Genomic DNA, 16,120 nt, shown 5'->3' with positions numbered 1-16,120 from the left:
TTTATAGACAAATTCAATTTCATGTAGCCCAGGAAAGCCTTGAGCCCTGGGGTTAAAGGTATGTACCACCATTCCTTGGCCTTTAGTGGCTTAGCTCTGTAATCTTCAGGCAAGCTGTAATGCTATGATATTCCTAAAGAATGAGGAGTATCTAATTTAAACAAAAGGCAGGAGGAAGGAAGGAATACAATACTTCTGGTCAAAAGTCCTCTTTCTGGAATCCATGATGAATGAGAAGAATTTTCATCTCACAAAACAAAGTGTGATTCCTCATGTCACTACAACCTGAAACAACTGACCTTATTACAAAACAAATTAAAGAAACAAACAAAGTCTTTGTCAATTCCTGCTCTGATTCATTAGAATTCACCTTTCCTTCACCTCAACCACTAGATACTGAATGCAAATGTTAGTTACACTAAAGGACCACTAAAGGACAGGACATTAGACAATTTAAACAGCAGCAAACTGAATTCAGCTATCCTAGTCACTGACTGATGACTCTACTCCTATTCGTACATTTTTAAAGTAAGATTTATGTCCTTCATGGGAGTTCTTTAGGCATTCCGGATTACAACAGGGACTCAAGTACAACAAAGAAAAAATGCAGTAAGTCAAGACTTAGGCAGGACAAGACTTACAAACAACCACATACATGTAGTCAAATTCTTCAACAACATAAGAATCCTTATTTACATATTTTCAACATCTAATCTAACCAATGAAACTTAGTTCTGTCTTAATATCAAACCTTGAATTGTAATCATAAAAATGTACGTTTCTAATATGTGCATTAGGTAAAAGTGCTTACAAAGAATGTCTCCCAGTCTTTAGTAAGTAATGCTTATAAGATGTATCCAATGTCTTCTAATGTCATGATGTAATTGTGTAAGAGACAAGAACTATCACCATCAATTTTCTTCTTCCATTTTAGAAGAAAAACTAAAAGTCTATTTTACATAAAATTAGAAATGATGGTTAAACAAATTATTTTTAATTTCTAGAACACAAATAAAGGACTTTTGAAAGGGGGGTTTTATAACTGCTCTGAATGATGCAAAACTCAACAATCTTTCTGCCTTGGCTTGCCAAGCCATATATTTTAAACAGTTAAACAATTTCTGTATCTAAATTACTTTAACAAATGATTGCTGTTATTTCTACTGCTGATTATTTGCTCCCTCATACACCTTCCTTTGTTAAAGTCACAACTGCAGGGGGAAAAAAAGGCTACTAAAAAAAGAACACTCTGCTCTTCCAAGTTCATATCCTGCCAGCAATGGTCAGGACTGAAGACTGTCACACAGGATTGACTTCACATATTAACATATTTAAGATAGAAATCTTAGGCTCAAAATTAAAGTAGCTGTACTAATAATGTAGTTTACTACATAAATCTGTGATCTTTGCCTAAATCTCTGGTTTTTAGCATCTTTTCTAAACTTTATGTGGCAAAGACTGAGTATCTCTTGTCTCTTGCAATGTATCCTTGTCTTTAGCAATGAGTATATTTATCATTAGTGATTGTCAGGTGTAAGTATTCATATTGATGTGCATCCTTACAGACCCCAACACTGAAGGTTTCTGGATGGGTTTTTTGTTTGTTTTCTTCATTAAAAAGATTCTCTGACTTCGAGTCTAATGTCTAAATTGAAAACAGCATGTAAAATATAGATAGTTAATTCCATAGAGTGAAATTATTTTCATAATGCTAGGCAACATCAAATAAGTATCATCCACCAACTGATAAGGAACCATATCACAGAAATGAAATATATACAGAGAGGCAATGCTTGAAATACACATGGCACAGTTTTAAGTTGGCCTGGTTTACTCAGACTCAGCTTATTTCCTTCTCCGGAATCTCTCAATTCTTTCCTTTAAGAGGATTTACCCAGCCTAATTTGTCCTTAAGGAAGGATTTAACATGAAAATGGAAATGTTCTTGAGGACTCTGCAACCTCAATTCAATATGAACCCAATTGTATTCATAAAACCCCAACACTGCTTCGACCAGGTAATTTTTTGTTGTTGTTTTCTTTCGTCCCACTACATGGTAGTAAGAAGGGAAGGAAAACCTGCCTCTCACAGTCAATTTTAAGTATGAGTAATAGTTGATCTTTCACCAGAAGTTTTCTATTTAATTTTAAAAAAAAAAAAAAAGCAACAAACAGTGCTCTAAGAGTATGTAGTTTCATAATCCAAGAACTTTGATAAAGGCCTGAAGAATAAACTATATTTCTCTGATATTTTAGAGTATGTAGCTGGAACTCAGAAAAACCATGGAAAGGGGCTAAGTGTTTGAGTCATAAGAATTTTCTAGCATCTCATTTATTCAGCACTCATAATTGTGCAGCAAAGAGCCCAGGTGGTTAAAATTAGGTAAAGAAGCAAACAGTAAAAGAATAAAATTAAGTATCACAAATCTTTTTTAAAGGGAACTTGATTTCCCTCACAGGAGAACCCTTTGGCTTTCACTAAATCATCAGATACTACTATCTTGCATAAAATTCTAGCAAATGCAAGTGACAATGGAATCCACAACAAATGCATGTACATGAAAGCTACCTTTATATCTACACACACACCGTTTTTTTAAGGATCACTTTGTTAGAACAGATGATGAGACCTAATACTCCCAAAGAATACTTTGACTATCAGTGGTGACAAACTGCTAGTATGTACTCTTGGGAATGTGCACAGCTTGTAAAGTGTATGCTTTTGTAGTTCTAAACAGACACCCCTACCTTGTCTATGCTTTTTTTCTGTCTTCTGCCACAGCAACTCTGTCATGAGTCACCACATTGCTATGACTTTACTCCTCTCTGCCTAGGTCTCACTATTTCAATAGCTGGATTCACCTGTTATTTTATCTATTGAATTCAAGATCAATTAAGGGTTGTGATGCCATAAAAGCGTGGATCCCTGTAACGTGCATTTTCTAAAGAGACACTCAAAAAACTTAGAGTAAGAATGGTAACGTGAGGTTCAGGTCATAAATGTGTGCAACATACTTGAGTGAAATTTCCTTTTCTTTTCTTTTCTCTAAGTAGATTACTTAGTAAGTAGTAGTAATTATAATTACTTGTATCTTTTTTTCTTTAAGATTACTCAGTATGATATCTTCTGCTATTATACCAAATACTCACATCATCAAACTATAAAGAAAAGGGTTACTTTTGCTCACAATTTTAGAAGCTTCAGTCAGTCCATGATTGGTTGGAACCACTCCTTTTGGTTCCATGGTCAAACAACTCACGACAGAGAGTACACAGCAGAGCAAATACCTGATTTCATGGTCAGGGAGAAAAAAGGAGAGAGAGGAAGAGGCCCCCCACACAGTCTCTTTCAAGGGCAAAGACTAGAAGTCACCATACGAAACCTACTTCTTAAAGGTTCTACCACCTCCCAGTATCACCATTCTAGAGAGAAAACCATTAGCACACAGGCTTTTGGGAGATATTCCAGATGCAAATTATAGCAAAAATAAAGACTGAAGGACTTCATCCTACCTGACAGTTTCACAGTATCCCATAGTAGGAAAACACTTAAGAGGTTATGATACTGAAGTAATTTTTAGTTAAATGAAAAAACAACTGGAAAAAAACCCTGCAAAAATTATTATAACCTATCTTTACTTGAAAAACAAAAAAAAAACCACACACACAAAATTTCTAGGTTATTAAAAAAAATAGCTGTAAGTGTACATGGAGCTTTTATTTTGTTTTGAGACAGGGTCTCACTGTGTAACCCCTGTTGTCCTGGAACTCTGTGTACACCTGGCTGGCCTCCAACTCAGATCTGCCTGCTCTGCCTCCTGAGTGCATAGATTTATCTGTTTACATCTTGCTTTCACTCATTAACATTTTTGAAGAGCTTTCTAAATAATTTCATCTCATTCTTCTTCAAAGATCTGAGCATATGGATAAAGACTATTAAAGTTTTAAGTAGCTTGCTATTATAAGAAACACCAGAGGCAGCTACCCCCAAAGGAGCAGGTACAAGGGAGCAACCTCAGCAGAAGCAGCCACAAGCAAGCAACCTCCATGGGAGCAGGCCCGAATGACCCCCAGTATTGCAGAGCGAGCCCAGGGAACACTGAGCGACCACCAGAAACACAGAGTTACCTCTGTGGTGACTGGAACCATGGCCCTGACTGCACCACGAGAAGCAACCATCTGAGCCTTGGATCCACTGGCACCTGGAAGATTTATCACCAGAGACACAGACAGCCCCAACTACACCAATCAGAGAAAAAGATGAGTAGACAAGGTAAGAGCAACTCAACAACACAAAGAGCAACAAAACACCAATAGAACTTAGCGACCTTAGAACAGAAAGATTTGAACAACCAAATATAAATGAAGGAGATGAAATACCTTAAAAAATAAGTTTAGGAGAATGTTTGAGGCCCTGAAAGATGAAATGAAAAATTCCCTCAAAGAAATGGAGGAAAAGACAAACATAAAATTGGAAGAAATCAACAAATCCATTAAAGAAAACCAAAAAAAAAGCAATCATACAAATGAAAGAAATTATTCAAGACTTGAAAACTGAAATAAAGACAATAAAGAAAACACAGGCGAGGGAAATATAGAAACAGAAATTATAAGAAAACAATCAGGAACCACAAATACAAACATATAAATAGCAGAATACAAAAGATAGAAGAGAAAATCTCAAGTGCAGAAGATACACAGAGGAAAAGGATTCATCAGTCAAAGAAAACATTAAATCTAACAAAAGCTTAACACAAAATATCCAGGAAATATGGGACACCATGAAAAGGCCAAAACTAAGAATAAAAGGGAAAAAGAGAGAGAGAGAGAGAGAGAGAGAGAACTCCAGCTCAAAGGCACACAAAATATACTCAACAAAATCATAGAAGAAAACTTTCCCAACCTAAAGAAAGATATACATATGAAGATACAAGAAGCTTACAGAATTCCAAATAAACTGGATCAAAAAAAGTCCCCTTACCACATAATAATTAAAACACTAAACATACAGAATAAAGAAAATTTAAGAGCTGCAGAGAAAAAAAGGCCAAGTAACATATAAAGGCAGACCTATCAGGATTACACCTGACTTCTTAATGGAAACCATGAAAGCCAAAAGGTCCTAGTCAGGCGTTATGCAGACAATAAGAGACCATGGAAGGCAGCCCAGATTACTATACCCAGCAAAACTTTCAATCACCATAGACAGACAAAACAAGATATTTCATGACAGAACAAGATTTAACCAATTCCTAGTCACAAACACAGCCCTACACAAAGTACTAGAAAGAAAACTCCAACCAAAGAAAGTTAGCTATAGCCACAAAAACACAGAAAATATATTATTTCACAGCAGCAAATCCCAAAGAAGGGAAAACAACACACAATAATATCACCAACAATGAAAACAAATAACAGGAGATAGCAATCACTGGTCATTAATATCCCTTAATAAAAATGAACTCAAGTCACCTATAAAAAGACACAGGCTAACAGATTGGATGCAAAAACAGAATTCATCCTTCTAATGCATACAAGAAACACACCTCAACCTCCAAGACAGACAACACCTCATTGCAAAGGGTTGGGAAACATTTTCCAATTTAAAGAACCTAAGAAACAAGGAAGTAAAGCTATCCTAATAGTTAACAAAATAGACTTCAAACTAAAATCAATCAAAAGACACAAAAAAGGACATTTCATATTAGTCACAGAAAAAAATCCATCAAGAGGAAATCTCAGTACTGAACAAGGCCACCCTCATATGTAAAAGAAACACTTCTAAAGCTTAAATCACACATTAAACCCTACACACTAATAGTGGGAGACTTCAACACCCCACTCTCAACACTGGACGGGTTTGTCAGACAGAAAATTAACAAAGAAGCATAGCTAACAGATGTTATGGCTCAAATGAACTTAACAGACATCTGTAGAACATTCCACCCAAACATAAAAGAATATACTTTCTTCTCAGTACCTTATGAAACCTTCTCAAAATCTGATCACATACTAGGTAACAAAGCAAATCTCAACAGATACAAAAAAAAACTGGAACAATCCCATGAATCTTATCAGATCACCATGCCTTAAAATTAGAATTCAACAGCAATACTAATTCCAGAAAGCCCACAAACACATTGAAATGAAACCATGTTCACCCAAATCATCAATGGGTCAAAGAAGAAATAAAGGGAGAAATTAAAGCCTTCCTAAATTCAATAAAAATGACCACACAACATATCCAAATTTATGGGACACAAAGAAAGAAAGCAGTGTTAAGAGGAAAGTTCATAGCACTAAATGCCTACATAAAGAAGCTGGAAAAATCCCACACTAGAGGCTTAACACTAGCCATGGCAAACCAAACTTGAACTTTTCAGCCTCAAAACTGTAACTCAAAATAAACCTCAGATTCACATGCCTATAGTCCGAGCACTCAAGAAAGCTTAACACTTGAGAACTGAACTTGAGACTAGCCTCAGTAACACAATGTGACTCAGTCTCAGAAACAAGCAGTAAGGTCCTGGGTTCAATCCCACTAAAAATTTATTTCTATAGGGAGGGAAAACTAATGGAAGAAATGTACATAAATATAAATTTAACATTTAACTTTGACTGAAATATTTTGAGATGTTTCAAAGAATTTGTCTTAAATACATTAATTTTTATATTTACCTTTTAATATAGTTTCTTTGTATTTTAAAATATTTACATTAACTTTCAATATATTTTCTTTACATTAATCTTTCAATATATTTTACTGAATGGGAAAAATGCTAATTTTTGAGATATTCAGCTGGGAAATGCTCCACCTAGAAACAAATGATCATATGTTTTTTAGCTCTTCCTTAAAATAGATGCCCTGCTGTGCACCTGAGTAAAACAACTCAAACTTAAGCACTTCAAAGAAGTCTTTAAAAGGCTTTCCTAAAGTATGGACAAACATTAGATGAAGGCATTTTGTTGTTGTGGGTGGACTTTGGGGACCACCCCCAACCTCGCGCATGCAAGTCTGTGTGAAAAGGTCAACTGCCAAAGAGAAACAAGAACAGACATGAAATGGGAGGTTATATGGCCAAGTAAGGGCAAAGGCAAAGCTAGAATAATTACTTAATGATCACATCACACATGACATAAACCTCCTGGAATTGGGGTGAAATCATTACAGAAACACCAGTCAGCATTTCTTGAAAGACTCCTACATAACTAAAGGGTTCCTCCCAACCCTCTATGCAAAAGGGTGACATTATTTCCCTTAGAGGAAAACACATTTACCAACCTTACATTCTTAAATACATTGTCCTATTTCAAAGACCCAAAGGAACCTGAAGACATCAGTACGTGCTCTAAATGTCTGTAATATGGCACGAGTAAACTAGTTGTGCAAGGACTCAGCATATATAAACACCCCTCAACTTCTCTGCTCACTTAATCACCCCTTCTTTGGATCCTCCTTTTCTGCTGATTAGATAAAAAGACTACTAGATTCCATATATTCATTGGTATCTTTGACTAAAATTCCCTTTCTTGAAAGGTTAATGTAAGTCAAAGGAGCTGGGCATAGTGGCACATGCCTTTAATTCCAGCCCTCACGAGGCAGAGGTAGGCAGATCTCTGTAAGCTTGAGGCCAGTCTGGTTTACAGAGCAAGTTTTAGGGCAGCTGGACTACACAGAGATATCTTGCCTCAAAAAACAAAACAAACAAAAAATCAAAGGAATACCACACCCCAAAATATCTTTTCAAACAATAAGGTGGTATCAAAACACTGCTACACACAACACACACTAGAGAGCTGCTAATCAACAAGGTGGGCAAAGCAGAGAATAACACAAAATTATAAATACCTTTCATGTTTTCACCATAAAGCATACATGTACTACATGTACATAACTTTGCTATAATGAGGAGTTTTCAGGCTGTTTAAATGAAATATGCTCATATATATTTGTTTACTGTTTCTTAATTTAACCTGAACTTTTAAAAATAAAATCATGGACAAGACAGTTATGTATATCACAGCAGAAACTTCTGGACCCCTTTCCAAAGTGAGGCGCATTATTGTCACTATATGCATGCTTTCTGATCAGAATTTCATTTCAACTAAGGAATACTAAGTTGACTATTGCATATCATCTTCATGAAGAGCACATAACTTTAGAAAATCACCCAAACTACTTTCAGTGTCTTTTCCAGTTCATTTTTTATAGCCAGATCAAATTTAGTCTTACTAAATTTGGGCTCTTCAAATTTAGTAAAAACTGAGCCAGGTGTTCTAATCTATTTGTAAGACTGATCCATAATGCTGGACACAATCTATAATCCTAAATGTATCCTAATCTAAAGTATAACTTAAGGGGCAGTGAGATGGTTCTATGGGCAAAGGCATTGTGCCACCAGGTCTAATGTCCTGAGTTCAACCTCTGGGACCCACACAGTGGAAGGAACGAACCAATTTCTACAAGTTGTTCTAATTTCTACATGCATGCTGTGGTTTTGTGTGTATGTGTGTGTGTGTGTGAACATGTAACCTAAAATATGAAAAATTAAATGATGAAATAAAAATTAAAATTTTATCATTTCAGAACCACTTGCTTTATCCACACACTGTACTGCTGGATTATAGATGTTAAATTTACTAATTAGAAAATATATTGCCTTAATTTCTCACAACAGAGAAATGAATAAAGTGTCTAATATGTAATAAAATGATTTAACAGAAAAATATACAGTGATGAAAATGACACCAAAGCCAAAAAAGAACTATAAATAATGAACAGTAAAGCAGAATCTAAGGGACGGAATGAAAAATAGTTCCACAGATAGGAGAATTGGCCAATGTGTTTTTGTTTGTTTATTTGTTCTTCCTGAAAGGGACACAAAGAAATGACAAGATAAAGGAGTTGTTTCATAGGAGACAGAAGTCAGAAAAATCTGTTAATACATTCTGGTGGGGGGAAAACAAACCAGTTCTCCATAGAGGAAAACAGACTGTTCAGATAGTACAAGCTGGCGTTTCTGAGAAAGAGAACTTGGTCCTCAGTAAAGACAGACTTTGATGCTATGGTAGAGAATGAATTTTGCAAAGAATGCAACTTCACTTGAGTGTTAGGAGAAAGGTGGTGGAACCGGACTGGTTTAGGAATAACTGGTATCAGTGAAAGGAAAGCAATGTTAAACCAAAAGATGTCATGGAGAGACTGTGTGTGTGTGTGTGTGTGTGTGTGTGTATGTGTGTGTGTGTGTGCGTGCGCACACACGCACGCGCGCGTAAAATCCACAATACCAGAATGTCTGCTATGAGACTTACTCTCTAAAAAATGCCTGTATAAACAAGACCTGAATAACGGCAATATCAATAGACACACTACTGTAGAAGGGAAAAAAATCTCACTGGGTCTTACCCCCTGAGAAATTACAATTAATGACTGAATAGAGAGGGTGAAATACCCTCTCCAGAGATGAACCCTCTCATTGGTTATGCAATACAAAGTGGTTAGCTCTAAAACCATAAACACAAATAACGAAAAGAAACTCAACAAACTGTACTTTTATTTATTTTTTATATTTGTGTATATGTGTAACAATAATAATCAAAAAAGAGCCTATAAATTTGAGAGTTAGGAGTGGGGTTGTCAGATTAGAGGGAAGGAGGAAAAGGAAAGGAAAAGATGATGTTATTATTTTTAATTGAAATGAATTAAAAATAATAAACTTGATAGGCAGTGGTGGTGCACGCCTTTAATCCCGGCACTCAGGAGGCAAAGGCAGGCAAATCTCTGTAAGTTCAAGGTCAGTTTGGTCTACAGAGTAAGTTCCAGGACATCCAGGGACACACACACAAAAAAATTCCTGTCTCAAAAAACCGAAATAGAAAGACAGATAGACAGACAGACAGACAGATTCTCCCTAAGGGACACAAAATAAAGCTAACCAGAAAAACAACAACAAGAAGTAAAACACTTGATGGGAGTTGTAATCACCAAAATAAAAACAACAGTACCCAAGACAGACCATATTCTAAGCCACAAGGAAGAGGTTCAAAAAAATTTTTAAGGAATCTCCAGCAACACAGCAAAGAAACAAATAATTTAATCATGTTATTTTTATTTAATAAAATAATTACACACTGCATTCTCTGATCATAATGAAATTAAATTAAAAACTTATGAAAGAAAAGACTCTATAAAAGTTTAAAGAGCCTTGAAACACAATTCTAAATAATACATGAGAAAAAAAGATAATTAAAACTACAGATTTATAAACATTTCACTAGACTAAAATGAAAACAACTTCCTAAAGCTTGAAAGGTGGAATTGAAGCTGTGCTTCAAGATTAGCTTGTATTGTCTAGACACCTTTACACAAGTGAGCAAAGGTCTCGAGAGAATTACTGCAGCTTCCACCTGAAAAAGAAAAAAAAGCTGGAAAATGAGAACAAATTAACTCTATATAATCAGAAGTAGGAAAACTAAGATTAGAAACAATAAAAATGGTATATAAAAGCAACAGAGAAAAATCGATGAAAACACAGCATCACTTATTGAAAAGATAAAATAAGCCACACAGAGAAAAGAGAAAAAATAAAGTATACTTTTAGATTCTCATATAAGTCTATGATCCACTGTTATGAGAGTGAAGAGACAACAGAATGGGAGGAGACCTTGTCATTCATTCTTAATAAAGACCTTAAACAAAGAACAAGTAATCCAATCAACAAATGGGCAAATGAACTGAACAGACACTCTCAAAAGAAATAGTGAAAACCACCTCTAAGTCCAGGAAAAAATGTTCAACATCCTTAGCCAACGGGAAAATGTAAATCAAAACTACATTGAGATTCCTGTGAGATTGCCTCTCACTCCATGAAAATGTTAAAGAATACAACAACTGAAATGAAAATGTAACACTTAATGGGATCAACAGAAACAATCTATAAACTTTAAAACAAAACATTTGTGTAAGAAGAAAAAAATACACATGAAAAGAAACAAAACCCTTTGTGGGATTTATGTAATACCAGCAAAAGAAACAACATAGAGATTATAAAATTTTAAAGCAACAGTGGTGGAGGATCTGGAGTCTTAGAAGAGGGAACCTCAATTGAGAAAAAGCTCTCTTAAGATCAGGCTTTTTTAAAATTAGTGATTGATGGGGAGGGCCCAGTTCATTGTGGGTGGTGCCATCCCTGGGCTGGTGATCCTGGGTGCCAAAGGAACCTCTAAATGGCCTCTGCATCAACTCTTGCCTCCAGGTTTCCAACCAGTTTGAGTTCTGGCCTTTTCTTCCTTCAGGAGACTATGATTTAAGATATGTAAACCAAATAAACTTTTTCCTCCCCAAGTTGCTTTAGTCATGGTGTTTCATCACAGCAATAAAAACACTAAGACATCTTCCCAAATAGTTCCACCAACTGGGGAGCAAGCATTCCAGTGCATAAGCCTATCGTGGCCATTGTCATTCAAACAACCACAACCATTCTTTATGGAAATATTAATATTCTACACTCTGCCTTGTGTAAGTTTCAGAAAAGCCAATGGTGCATACAAACATTCAGGACCTGTAGCTATTGGTAACAAATATTTGCTAAAGGAACAGTTAGATGTCTACGTAGGTAAAAGTACTTGCTTCGAAGGCTTGATAATTGAGTTAGATAGAACCCACACTGGATTTAAAATAAAAAAGGTCAGATGCAGTGGTACACATGTGTTGTATCAGCACTCCTACAGCAAGGTGATAAAAAGAAGCAAGAAAAATCATATGGATGATCATGAGCCTAATAGCCTGGAGTACCCAACACAAGATCCTGCCTCAAAAACAAGGTGGACTAACCCCCAAAGATTGTCCTCCCATTTTCACACATGCACCCTGGCACACATGTACCCCTGCTTCACACAATACATTGCATACACTAGAAGATATTTAATATATATTTTAAATTCTAACTTTTCAAATCAGTGTTTGGAAAAAGATTTCATAGTACATTTAAGCACATCAACAACTGGACAGTTAAGGCTAAGAAATTCGTGATCATTCAAAGGTCGTTGAAGGGCAGTAAATGTGACTACAAAATTGAACATACAAACAACTCACTGCCACTTAAGAAGCACTACTAGAACAATCAACAAGGGCACAGCACATCTGTTTTTTAAATTACTATTATTTTTATTATCTTATTTTTATACTTATGGGTGTTTTGCTTGCATCTATGCATGCCTAGAGCCATGGAGGGCCAAAAGAGAGCATCAGATTCATTGTAATTAGAGTTACAGATGGCAATTAACCATCACATAGGTGCTGGGAATTGAACCCAGGTCTTCTGGAAGAGTATCTATTGCTCTTAATTGCTGAGACATCCGTTTTGTCTGGTTTTGTTGTTATTTTTTCCTTCCCGCCGGACAGGGCACACTCTATTATAGAAAGGACCTAAAAACAATTGGCTGCATCATAACTTACCAATCAGCTTTTTATTCTTTTAGTTAAAAGAAAAGAAAGATAACAGGTTTTCTCAACTGTGAACTGCAATAATGATTAGCCTGCCAAGATATGCCTATGGATCCAACAGTGGCATGACTGTTACAAGGATGTGGCAGTTTAAAAGTAATTGGCCCCCCTAAGCTCATTAGGAGTGGCACTATTAGGAGATGTGGCCTTGTTGAAGTAGGTGTGACCTTATTGGAGTAAGTGTGTTAGTGTTGGAGCAGCCTTTGCGATCTCTTTTGCTCAAGCTTCACTCAAGTGTGACAGACCATTTCCTGTTGTCTGTGAGTCAAGATGTAGGACTCTCAACTCCTTCTCCAGCGGCATGTCTGGCTGCATGCCACCATGTTACACCATGATGATGGTGGACTAATAAACCTCTGAAACTACAAGTCACCCAATTAAACGTTTTTCTTTATAAGAATTGCTACGGTCATGGTCTTTCTTCACAAAAAAAAAAAAAAAGAAAGAAACCCTAACGAAGACAGAGGAACATCTTAACCCTGTATTTAAGGCCAGTTCCACAGGAGGAAACACTTGTCTAATACTATAAACCTGGCCAAGAACCCATTCATGGCTGAGGATCTCACAGAACTCAAGAATAAATTTACTACCTATTTACTACTTTGCTAAATGGACAAAGTATTAACACACCCTCTAAAGACATATGTCTCTACCAGTGGATTAGTGCAACTCTTGGTCTTCATCAGGTATCTTTCCCGGGGCAGTGAATAGAGTTAACACAGAAATTTAGAACTAATGAAAACATAGAGAATAAGTGACTATGGAGTACTTAACCACAAACGGGACATCTGTATCTCACCGCATCCTCAAGGCTCAGGGGATGAGAGGAGATAGAAAAACTCTAAGAGCCAGAGGTTGAGGGAAAGACCTGAGGAAGTGCTGTCCTCTGGACATGGCATGGCTGTTGCTCTCATGGACTCACAGCAGCTGTTGTTGCCTCCACCAGACCTGGACAAGATCAGTTCAGTAAACATTCTAGCACTGAGTGGAGAGGGCTTCATGGACTCCTGTCCCTAACGGAGAAGCTCCACACAGCTGATGGTTTCTGGAAGAGGGAGAACCAATTTTCACTAAAAGTTCCTTACATATATAGTTCTGGTTAGTTAACCATGCTCCATTGGATGGCCCCACATCCAGAAGTATATAGATAGCATAAACTGAAGTCAGTAGGTTATTAATTTTTTCAAGGTATACTAAGTTTGAGCAGAAAGAAAGTAGATCTGAAAGGAGTTAAGGCAAAGATTCAGGATGAATATTATCAAAATATATTAGATGACACTTCCAAAACATAAAAAAAAAGATTTTTGAAGAAATAAGAACTAAGAATTATCTTCAAGAAACACATTAAGCTACCAAAGATGCCAAAAAACACTAAGTATTGACAGACGAAAACCAACTATCAAGTAAACGGAAGCCATAAGCAAGCACATACAAGCTATTCTTGTATCTGATAAAGTGGACTTCAAACCAAAGCTAGTCAGAAGAGATGAGGAGGGCAACAATTCAACAACAACAAAAAAATCTAACAAATGTAAACATTTACACAGCAAATATCAGAGACCCATATTCATGAAACAAAAAACAAAAAGCATACTAATTGACTATAAAAAAAAAAAAACAACAAGTCCCATCCTAACCAAGAAGCTATTTGCAACTGATACCTGCTGGCAAAAGAAAAATTAGTTGTCTCCAATGGTGTGTCACTGGCTCTATCAATCACCTCCAGTGCAGGCCCTGTGCCCAGGAGTAGACGGCCAACACATAACAAACTCCTTTTTTTGAGGGGGGGGGGCTTTTTGCTTTGTTTTGGTTTGAGGTGGGGTGGGATATCTTACTGGGTATCTGCTTTGATCCTTATTTTTGTGGGTTTTTTTTTTTGAAAGAGAGAGACAGAACATAAAGTTAGGTGAGAGGGAAGGTGAGTAGGATCTGGGAGAAATTAGGAGATGGGAAAATATAACCAAAATATATTTAATAAAGGCTGTACTTGCCTAAAAAATGAATAGCGTTCCTCACTCACGTTTTTTGACAGGTTATTTCTCATTCTAAACTAAGTACATAGCCCTAAACTGGAGAAGATATCCTTAACGGTATCTTTTACTCAGTTATAAGCTCAATTGCAAAAGCAAACTTTTTTCATTAGAGCCCCATTGGTGCCATAATTCCCCAGTCCAAAACCCCATGGGTGTTTCGTGTAAATGAGATCTATCTTTGGACAAACAAAATGAAAAATAATAATAAAATAAAAACTAAGAGCCACCAACTCTGTAAATACATCATTAGTCTTCAATTTTTAATAATAAAATGCTTTCCTACTACTGTCTTTTGACTTTTTATTAAGTTATTTGCTATTTTATGTACATGAGTATACCGTCTACATGCATGTCTGTATATCATGTGTGTATGTGGTACCCACAGAAGCCAGAAGAGGGTGTCAGATGCTCTGAAACTGAGGTTACAGCAGCTGTGAGCCACAATATGCTATGGGAACCAAACCCAGGTTCTCTGGAGAAGAGCCAGTGATCTTAACCACTGAGCCATTTCCCCACCCCCTACTACTGTCTTTCTAATGCTACTTAATTAACCCTTCCTAATTAGAATCTAAGATTAGTCCTATTTTTAACAAAAAATAATTAAAAATCAGTTTGCTCTATCTAGTACAAGAGCATCTCCCAACACACACACCAAACCAAGCAATATGTGTGTGCTGGGTAAATGTGCTACTACTGAGCAACAGTCTAAACCCACAGACAATATTTTAGGGTTTTGCTAGGTTTTATTTTGGTTTTTTGCCTGAATTTTTGTTTGTCTATTGTTTTGTTTTTTGTTTGTTTACTTAATTTACGTTGTTTGTTTTTTGAGACAGGGTTTCTCTGTGTAGACTTGGCTGTTCTGAAATTGACAGAGATACACCTGACTTTGCCTTCTGCTAGCATTAACAGTATGGGCCACCACTACCTTGCTTGAATATTTTAGTTTTAACAAAGTCAAAAGACCACAGATTATTATCTTAGCAACTAAGAAAAAGCTATGTGGCACAGGACAAGCTTTTAAATCTCTCCAGATATCAATGGCTAATTTTTAGAATGAACAGAAAATAATTTCACATTTAACTGGACTAAAAGTGTCTATGTTCTCCTTAGCTTTCCAAATATTGACTTTATGTGGATTTCTCAATTTTTGGCATCATATATCTAACTTACTAAATAAGGCTCAGATTCCAGATATTCTTAGACTAACTTAGAATATAATTAAGCTAGTCACAATTAGTCATTTAAGGGTGTAAACTCTACCAAGGACTGCTTATTTTTTGATTAATATGGAATATATTATGTCTCTTTGTAGCACACATTATATTTAAAGTATCAGAAATTATCCCATCAGTCCCATCATTGAAATGCAATGTAATAAACACTAAACATGAAGTACAATCTACAGAGAAATATTTCCCATTTAAGATGCATGTGCAGCCCAGCAGGCTAGTACATACCTGAAATTCAATTCTGGGTAAGCAAAGCAGGAGGACTTAAAGTTAAAAGCCAGTCTAGAATACAAAGCAAAATCTTATGGAAGAATGGGAAGAAAATAAGGGAGACAGGGAGGGAAGGAAGGAAAT

General features: G+C 36.1%; 1 protein-coding gene across 5 annotated transcripts in view; it reads right to left on the bottom strand.

The window, feature by feature from the left end:
• The window catches only part of Sbf2 (SET binding factor 2), a 382,011-nt gene that overhangs the window by 287,966 nt on the left and 77,925 nt on the right, over positions 1-16,120 (bottom strand). The window lies entirely within an intron of this gene.

Source organism: Myodes glareolus, chromosome 7, assembly GCF_982192425.1.
Source record: "Myodes glareolus chromosome 7, mMyoGla1.1, whole genome shotgun sequence".
NCBI lineage: Eukaryota > Metazoa > Chordata > Mammalia > Rodentia > Cricetidae > Myodes > Myodes glareolus.
Note: the sequence above shows the minus strand (reverse complement) of the source record. Positions and strands in the feature narration are given on the sequence as shown.